This window comes from Tachysurus fulvidraco, chromosome 20 (assembly GCF_022655615.1).
Source record: "Tachysurus fulvidraco isolate hzauxx_2018 chromosome 20, HZAU_PFXX_2.0, whole genome shotgun sequence".
Taxonomy (NCBI): domain Eukaryota; kingdom Metazoa; phylum Chordata; class Actinopteri; order Siluriformes; family Bagridae; genus Tachysurus; species Tachysurus fulvidraco.
In genome coordinates, this window is record NC_062537.1 from 21,487,716 (window position 1) to 21,497,715 (window position 10,000).

The 10,000-nt window shown below is 47.2% G+C and overlaps 1 protein-coding gene and 1 long non-coding RNA gene across 4 annotated transcripts in view; one reads left to right on the plus strand and one right to left on the minus strand.

The window, feature by feature from the left end:
• Positions 1-10,000, minus strand: part of ptbp3 (polypyrimidine tract binding protein 3) — a 44,417-nt gene that overhangs the window by 32,188 nt on the left and 2,229 nt on the right. The gene's annotated exons all lie outside the window — the stretch shown is intronic.
• Positions 6,908-10,000, plus strand: part of LOC125139725 — a 6,248-nt gene continuing 3,155 nt past the window's right edge. Inside the window, exons 1-2 of the long non-coding RNA XR_007138797.1 lie at positions 6,908-7,081; positions 8,219-8,370. This is a non-coding gene — a long non-coding RNA (uncharacterized LOC125139725). The remainder of the gene's footprint in view (positions 7,082-8,218; positions 8,371-10,000) is intronic.

Sequence of the window (10,000 nt, forward strand, 5' to 3'; positions counted from 1 at the left end):
TCTGAGGTAAGTCTGTATTTAATCATCATGTGTGTTACACTTATCACAGAGGAGGAATCTTTTGATCCCTCTTTTCCCCTCCTTGCTCCGCCCCACGACCGAGGACTGCCACATTGAGCCCGCCCCCTTGCTATGATCTTGAGACTGTCCATTGACCCTTTCCCTGCTTTTTTCGAACTCCCGGTATTTCCCCGCTCCCTCTTTTCTTCTTGATTGCTCCCCCTTCTCGCCTCCATCCCTTCCTCCCCTTTTGAGATTTCCTCCCGTTACTCCCCCCCCCAGTCTCCCGACACTCATTCTCTCACAGTTCCCCCCCCCCTGCGTTCAAAACTCACACATATAACAGACCCCGATGAGAGAGAGACCCCCCCTCCTCTTGAGAGAGCAATTGTAGACCGAGTGGCGAGATGAGTGAGAGACTCGAGAGAGAGGGGGGCCAAGTTTGTAACACACAGCACCATGCCGCCGCCCCCTCCCAGTACGAGACCCGCCTCACCTTGCCCTCTCTTGTCAGAGCTATGATAATCCCCCCCCTTCCTCGTCCCTCTCCCCCTCTTTTTGTTACGATATGACGATCCTTCGACTTTCCCCCGCTTATTTTGATCTGAGAGCCCCACCTCCCTCTTTTTCCTCTCCCCCCCGATTCTTGGCCCCAAACAGTGGGTAACATCTTTACCCCCATTATCTTTAAGAAACACTGCAGCTATTTGAGCCGCCCAGCCTGAGCTCCGCCATCCGTAGACCTGCCCCACGCTTCGATTTGAGTCCCCCTTCCCACTCGAGCTTTTCCTCTTTTTCCGCCCCCGATTTTTAATTTAAAAGTTTGGGACTTTTTATTCCAATTTTTTTTAACCCCATTTTTTTTTCCCCATGACCTTTTCAAACTCGCAGTAACTCCTCCTTTCTCTTTTTCCCTTTCCCGCCTCCTTCTCTCCATTCCTCTTCTCTTTTCCCCCTCTCTTCTCCTTTCTTTTTTCCTTTCTTTTCTTCCTCCTTTTCCTCTCGATGTTTTTTTTTTCATTTCCCCCCTTCCCCGTTTTCTTTCTCCCCTCCTTTCTGTCTCTTTTTTCGACTGTTCTTCCCTTCAGGACCCCCCCTCCCCTTTGTTGAACTATAACGTCTGCGTTACTAAACAAAATCTGTCAAATGACCCGCTCTTCCAGAGATGACTGCAGAGACCCCTCCCGAGAGACTGAGAGATGCCCTAGGGAGAGTATGGCCAACACCGTGTTAACCACACATAAAAGATGTATTCCCCCGCCCTTGAGAGACCGATTGGCCCCATAGTGTAACAACAATAACAGAGAGAGAGAGAGACGAGAGATGACGAGAGAGGAGAGAAGAGCCACGTTTAACACATCACAGAGAGAGAGAGAGAGAAAGAGAGAGAGAGGCCAAGTGTAACACACATCACAGAGAGAGAGAGAGAGAGAGAGAGAGAGAGAGGCCAAGTGTAACACACATCACAGAGAGAGAGAGAGAGAGAGAGAGAGAGAGAGAGAGAGGCCAAGTGTAACACACATCACAGAGAGAGAGAGAGAGAGAGAGAGAGAGAGAGAAACATCTCCCTTTAAAACACAGCAGAAGGAAGGTGAAGACAGAGCAATTCTCTGCTCCATGTCACACCTCAGATGTGCAGAGTGTGAAGTTTGGCCTTCACAAAGCTCAGAGAGAACACACACCTCGGAGAAAAGCATCTCACTAAATTAAAGTGCTTTTACCACACACACACACACACACACACACACACACACACACTTACTTTCTATAAGAGCGACAAGTTTCTGAGTGGGGGGGGTCAATAGGGGGCGTGTTTTACCTTCATGTCTGAGAACAAAGTTTCAAAATCACCTTTTCTGATGTTCTCCCCTCCTCCTCCTCCTCCTCCTCTCCTCTCGCCCCTCCCTCCTCCTCTCGCCCTCCTAAATACGAGAGAACACTGACGTCTACGATCACTAAACGTCGGGAAGCTTCTGGAGTGTAAATATTAATGGACGCTGAGCTGGGACCATGATGGCTGAAGGTTCTGTCAGAAGTCTGATGAAGGAGGAACAGGAACTGCTAACTCATGTTACCGCGCTCTGCCGAGGGCCAGAGTCTGGTTTCCGTTCCCCTCTTAAATATTGTAGCAGCGTAATCAAGAGCGGAGAACAGAAACCCATCTGAGAGGCCGAGCAGAAAGATGAGGAGTCACCTGATCCGGGCCGAGCAGCCGGGCCTTTTACACACACTGCATTGTGTAGTACAGCAGAGAAAACAGAGAAGGCCAAGTGGAGACAGGAGATCTGCTGCTGTCAGAGCTGTGGGTTACAGCACTGAGCCGACAACCTGCGTGTGTGTGTGTGTGTGTGTGTGTGTGTGTGTAGGCGTGTGTGTGAGTAGGCGTGTGTGTGTGAAGAGGTGTGTGTGTGTGTGTGTGTGTAGAGGTGTGTGTGTGTGTAGGCGTGTGTGTGAGTAGGTGTGTGTGTGAAGAGGTGTGTGTGTGTGTGTGTGTAGCTTAGGAGACATTACTCTGGGTTTATGTACGATGCTGTGTAAGAAAGAGGGACATAAAGTGAGACTCAGTGCTGAGTGTAGTGACGTCAGCTAATGTTGGTGATGATGATGATGATGATGATGATGGCAGGACAACACAGGGTTCTTCCAAATTTGCATATTTATGCATATTCATCATTATGAGTGTAAAATAACACAATCCTTCCTCTGCCTTTTTTAGTAGGTTTAAGCCATAAATGTGTTGCAGATGGAAGCAGCAGGACTCCAGGCTGAAACTTCACTCCAGGTTTGAGCTCCGAACTCATCACATCCTTGTACAGAGCGGTGAACGCTTCACTTCCTGGGGGGGTGGGATGGAGTCCTGAGTGACGTCGCATTACTTTGCCTTTCATTTGCACCACTGACTCCCAGGAAGCGTTCATGAAGTTTTTTTTGTTTATTCTCTTCTACAGCTGAACTACGGCTGAACTACAGCTAAACTACAGCTGAACTACAGCTGAACTACAGCTAAACTACAGCTGAACTACAGCTGAACTACAGCTGAACTACAGCTGAACTACAGCTGAACTACAGCTAAACTACAGCTGAACTACAGCTAAACTACAGCTGAACTACAGCTGAACTACGGCTGAACTACGGCTGAACTACGGCTAAACTACACCTGAACTACGGCTAAACTACAGCTAAACTACAGCTAAACTACGGCTGAACTACAGCTAAACTACGGCTGAACTACGGCTGAACTACGGCTGAACTACAGCTAAACTACAGCTAAACTACAGCTGAACTACGGCTGAACTACAGCTAAACTACAGCTAAACTACAGCTGAACTACGGCTGAACTACAGCTAAACTACAGCTAAACTACAGCTAAACTACGGCTAAACTACGGCTGAACTACGGCTGAACTACGGCTGAACTACGGCTAAACTACGGCTGAACTACGGCTGAACTACGGCTGAACTACGGCTGAACTACGGCTAAACTACGGCTAAACTACGGCTGAACTACGGCTGAACTACGGCTGAACTACGGCTGAACTACAGCTAAACTACAGCTAAACTACAGCTAAACTACAGCTGAACTACGGCTAAACTACAGCTGAACTACAGCTGAACACGTCGCCACTGAACCGAGATCCAGATCAGGAGCTTGGAGAACATTCCTACATCACCGCACTGCCACTGAGGAATTTTTAATCTACTTTCAGCTCTCCTTTAATCTGAGACTCATCACAGACTGCTCATGGACCTGATGCCTTAAACCAGAAAATTATTAAATCCCCACGAGGAGTCGTTAATCAGACTCAGCTCACACTCACTAAAAATAACATTCTGTACTGCACAGTGATGCTAATCTGAGCTTACATCTTTAATACAAGATACTCAGGGACGCAGAGGGGGATTACGGGTCACGGTAATGACCCAGAGGGGGATTACGGGTCACGGTAATGACCCAGAGGGGGATTACGGGTCACGGTAATGACCCAGAGGGGGATTACGGGTCACGGTAATGACCCAGAGGGGGATTACGGGTCACGGTAATGACCCAGAGGGGGATTACGGGTAACGGTAAAGACGCAGAGGAGGATTACCGCTAACGGTAATGACCCAGAGGGGGATTACGGGTAACGGTGATGACGCAGAGGGGGTTTACAGGTATTGGTAATGATGCAGAGGGGATTATGGGTAACAATGACACATTATGGGTAAGAGTACTGATAACTAATGACATTTTTGTGTCCTGATTTGTGTACATTTTGGTTTGATTCGTGTGACAGTGCCCCCTAGTGGACACCTCTTACATGAAGCACACCCTAACCTGACCACAGATGCATGTTTTCAAATATCTGAATTACAGCCTCACCTCCTCAACACAGCCTCACCTCCTCAACACAGCCTCACTGACACAGGCAGCTGTACTAGAATGCGCTCCACCCGGCCTGGGGCAGGTACAACATCCTGGTGCCTGAGCTCACCTTGAGGCAAATACCCTGATTACAGAAATGCAAATATTTTGCTGAGTAAAAGGAAAAACTGCACTGATGTCATAAAGCTAAAGTGAAGGCTAAACAGAGTGCCAATGCACTGCTCTCGATCCTCAGTGATGAAAAGCGAGGAGCTTATTAACCCAAAGCTCCCTGGGTCCAGAAGAACAATGACACTCATGAAAAAAACAAGGCCAGAGTGGAAATGAGCCAGAGACGGAGTGAATAACAACAACGAGCCATCAGCAGTCAAAACAGCACAGGAGAAGCTCGGAGGATCAGAATCTCAACACACAACCAGCTCTATCTGTGTGTGACAGACTGCTTCTCTGGCCTTGGCCTCCAAAACGCTTTGTTGTGACTCCTTCACTGGAAATCTAAAGCCCAAGGACACTGATATGTTCTCAGAAACAATAAAGAGTTCAAGGCAAAGAACTTGGAACAGAGCAGCAAAATCTGGGCAGAAGAAAGAAAAAATCCTGTTTATAATTAATCATCTCACCGAGTGACACAACAGTAAAACACCACCAGTCACCATAAACGATCTGCTAGCAACGTTAGCTTCCTGAACACAGCATTGTGCTAAGCTTGGTTACTCAAGATAATGACGTCATCTCTTTAAGCAGCAGCTCATTTCACTAACAAGCTCGCTAACATCAGGCTTCACTAAACAGCTGATGTGGGCGGGATTATTAGTTCACCTGCCTGTTACTTTGGGCCAGCGCTCACACACAGCAGGATAATCGTGTCAAATAAAAATATGTAGACAAAAGCTCCGGCTCGTCTGACTGCCGAGAGAGAAAACGTTAATCTCAGGACCTGCAGCGTGTGTTAAAGGCTGTAACCAGAGAACCTGATTAGCCGCGCGCTAATGTTTCACTCACCAACAAAGTGCCATGTGTTTGGGTCATGCCAGGGGGTGTGGGTGGGGGGTGTCTACAAATTCAGCCCCTGTAATTTACAGTAAAGTACTGAGTGGTCTCAATGACTCGCGCACGGACACTCGCGCACGGACACTCGCCCACGGACACTCGCCCACGGACACCCGCCCACGGACACCCGCCCACGGACACCCGCGTACGGACACCCGCCCACGGACACCCGCCCACGGACACCCGCCCACGGACACCCGCCCACGGACACTCGCCCACGGACACTCGCCCACGGACACCCGCCCACGGACACTCGCCCACGGACACTCGCCCACGGACACCCGCCCACGGACACCCGCCCACGGACACTCGCGCACGGACATGATGGTGTGATTAAACACTAAAAGCAGAGGAAAGTCACCTGAACACATTCCTAATTGTAAAAGAAAGAGAGAGAGAGAGAGAGAGAGAGCACTCAGGAAACAGTAAAGAGTGTTTTTTTCCTCTCTTTTCATTCATTTCTTTTTCCCATCCTTCCCCTTTGCGGTATTCCTTCTTTTTCCTTTATGTTATCTTCACTATTTTTTCCTTCCTTTTCCTTTCCTTGAATTACTTCCATACTTAATTCTTCCTTTTTTGGTCCTTCCTTTCTTTCATGTTCCATCCATCCTTCATTACTTCCCTCTCATTTTCTCTTTTCCTTCTTCCTTTCTTCCTTCTTCTCCTCCCTCCATCCTTACACATGATCTGCAGTATCTGTGATACGAGTGTACGCTTGTATTTTAACCCCATCGAGCCAAAAGCTCTGTGTCGTCTGTGCACAATAAACCGTGCTGAGTCACTTCCTGTATAGGCCACGCCCACATTTACACACCATCGAAAACTCTCATGTTTATCAAACATGGCTGTGTTTCAGACTTGTCCTGCAGCAGGAAGTGGGATTAATGGGATTTTACAGCTGGTGTATTGTTCCAGTGTGTAGCAGTGACTCCAGCAGGCTGTGTGATCTTCACCTTCACACCGAGACGCCCCCCCCCAGTGTCCAGTGTGTAGCAGTGACTCCAGCAGGCTGTGTGATCTTCACCTTCACACCGAGACGCCCCCCCCTCCAGTGTGTAGCAGTGACTCCAGCAGGCTGTCTGATCTTCACCTTCACACGGAGACGTCCCCCCCCCAGTGTGTAGCAGTGACTCCAGCAGGCTGTGTGATCTTCACCTTCACACGGAGACGTCCCCCCCCCCGTGTGTTGTTTTGTAAATGTGACCGAGTTAAAGAGCACATGTTCATATAAAGCTCTGAAATGAAGCCTGACTCACTGACTTCAGTTCGATCCTGAATCTAAGCTCAGTATACTGAAGACTAGTGAGTGGATAAATAAAGAGAAAACAAACACATTTTCAGGAAGGTGGAAAGAGTGAGTCACTGAGACACATTCCACATTCTCCCTCTCTCTCTGAACAGGAAGTGAGATGGCAGAAGAGAAGGAAATGGGCAGCAGAGTTTCCTGTATTAGAGCGGTCTAAAAAAGCCTCCATAACAGTCGTAGATAAACTCACACTGACGCCGTGACGACCGGCGCGTTCGCCAGGACGTTACCGCCGCGTTCACCAGGACGTTACGTTACCGCCGCGTTCGCCAGGACGTTACAGCCGCGTTCGCCAGGACGTTACAGCCGCGTTCGCCAGGACGTTACAGCCGCGTTCGCCAGGACGTTACACCTTCATCGGTCTGACATCTCTATTAAACCTTCTCTTTACAGCTCATTAACACAGTATATGTTTATATAAATCACTGGTCTGTAGCTTAGATTTACTGCTTTTAGACTAAAACACCACCCACCAACTCCACCCACCGACACCACCCACCGACACCACCCACAGATCTCCAGCCCTCTGCTCCCTACAGAGGGTAAAGTAACAGAACACTGATAGAATGTTGTGAAGGACTTTATATTGGATTAATATTTACTTAGATAAAAGTATTGGCACCTTTTGGGCTGTACTTTACCATCAGAGCGTTTGGTCTGGTTTTAATTTATTTTTACTGTTTCTTATTTTTTTGCATTAAATCATTTAGAAGTCTGTGATATTTAGATGGACTTTAGAACTTTAACAAAAGAATCAAATTAAATTGAAATCAGTTCTGTTCACTTTCTGTTCACATATTACAGAGAGAGAGAGAGCTGTTGTACAATAATAATAATAATAATAATAATAACAATAATAATAATAATAATAATAATAATAATAATAATAATAATGACCGATTCCCTTTTGATCTGTAACACTGGCCGCTCCAGATCCTTCATATTTTTGAACTTGGATTAAAGTATTGGCACCTTTATTTAATGTTAAAGAAAATAACCTCAGCAGTTGATTTTGTTACTGATTTACTGAATGATCTCAAAACCCCAGATGATAAACTCCAGTTTTACAGGAATTGTAAGTTGATGGAAAACCACACAGACTCCTCCAGAGTTCCTCAGAGTTCCTCAGCACCGTTCCGCACCACAACACTGTCCTGCATCCAGTTCAGGACAAAACACTGAAGGCTTCATGAAAGACGTTTCACTACGATGATTAGAAACTTAATGAAACTTTTCTCAGTGGCATCTGGTGAAGTGATGAGACTTAGTGAAGCAACAGGAGAGGATGAGGAAGGAGCTTCACACACCATACACACATCTCACACACCTTTTGTGCACAAACACACACACCTTGTGCACACACACAGGAAATAAGCATGTTAGGATGTTAAGGAAGACACCATGTGTGGTCTACATCTGTGATGGTGAAGTGGAGCAGGTAAACATGTAGAACACAACGTGTTAATTAACACATCACTTTAACACTAAACTCAACAGGGTCCAAGTCTGAGTCCTGACAGGAGCTGAAAAGGCAGCAGACAGAAAGAGCGGAGAAATAAAACGGCAGGTGACGGAAAACAACCGCCAGAGACTCGGCTTCCAACCGAGCAGCTAACGACTTTACTGTACACATGAAACACACACGTGAGGTCAGTCGAGCTAAAACACACACCGCTGAGGTCACACCACACATCACACACATTGTTTCTTGTCTTATTGTTGGGTTTTTTAACTAAAAATAGGTTAATTAGTTAAATTAAGTCATTCATTCAGAATAAATGGACTTTTTTACTTGTTATGCTGCACATTGTGTATCGTCTCTATTACATCTGTGTAGAACTGAGAAGGTCTCAGTGTAACAGCTGCTGAGTTTACTGTTCACTGTCAGGGACACACACACACGGATGCGAACACACACACCATAACACACACACACACACAGGGATGCGCACACACACACACACTTTTCCCCTTCCTCTGTAGTCAAAACCTCCACAACACGTCTGATCAAGATGCAAGAAAAAACACTAGAAATAAGTTGATATTAAACAGCTGATCAATCATCATTCAACACACGCACACACACACACACACACACACACAATAATAATAACGATGATGATGATGAAGCCTGGGGTGGGTCTACAGCCTCATTCTGAAACCTTTCTTGGTTGTTTAACCAGTTCATGAAGTGACGCAACACAAAGACTGAATTGTTTTGCTGAACACAGCAGTGAACCTGACGGAGCACTTCTACATCTACACTCACTGCAGCAGCACATCAGTGAAAACACTCTGACTTCTGCTTCATATGAACAGGAAGTGAAGCTGTAACACAGGATGATGTCACTAACAGAGAGGAAGTATAAAGAATCAAACTCTAGACAAATCTAGGGAATTCCTCTGGCATGTCCTCATGTCTCAACACCTTCAACACCAGTAATAAAGTCCTCCAGAAAAAGTCACCCTCAGGACAGACCCCTAGAGTGTGTGTGTGTGTGTGGGGGGGGGGGGGGGGGGGGGGCGGGAGAGTGACAGAGAGAGGGGGGGAGAAGGGGGGAGAGAGAGAGAGAGAGAGAGACAGAGAGAGGAGAAGGGGAGAGAGAGAGAGAGAGAGAGAGAGAGAGAGAACTCACCAGTTCAGGAGGATATTAGCCAGTCACCTTGTTAGCAGGTTAAGGACACTGCTCATGTGGACAGGTTTGGCCAGTTTGCAGACGAGCGAGTGAGCGAGCAGGAGATCAGATCAGGTTCAGCAAAGCCAACAATACCAGCAGTCATTATTATTAGCTGACAGACTGAGCTGACGCGCTGCTCCACACAACACACAAACTCTCCATCATTCCTACACAAACTCACAACTTCTCCCTGTTCCATCAAGCCTGCAGTAACGTCCACGTTATTCATCTATAAACTGCACTGACTTTACCACAGTAATGACAGTAATGACAGTAATGACAGACCTGCACACAGTACATTTAAAACTTCACACACACACACACGCACAGAAAGAGAGACACACGCACACACAGAAAGAGACACATGCACACACCCAGAAAGAGAGACACACGCACGCACACACACACAGAGACACACTCACACACAGAGAGACACACGCACACACCCAGAAAGAGAGACACACGCACGCACCCAGAAAGAGAGACACACGCACGCACACACACAGAGACACACTCACACACAGAGAGACACACGCACACACCCAGAAAGAGAGACACACGCACGCACCCAGAAAGAGAGACACACGCACGCACACACACA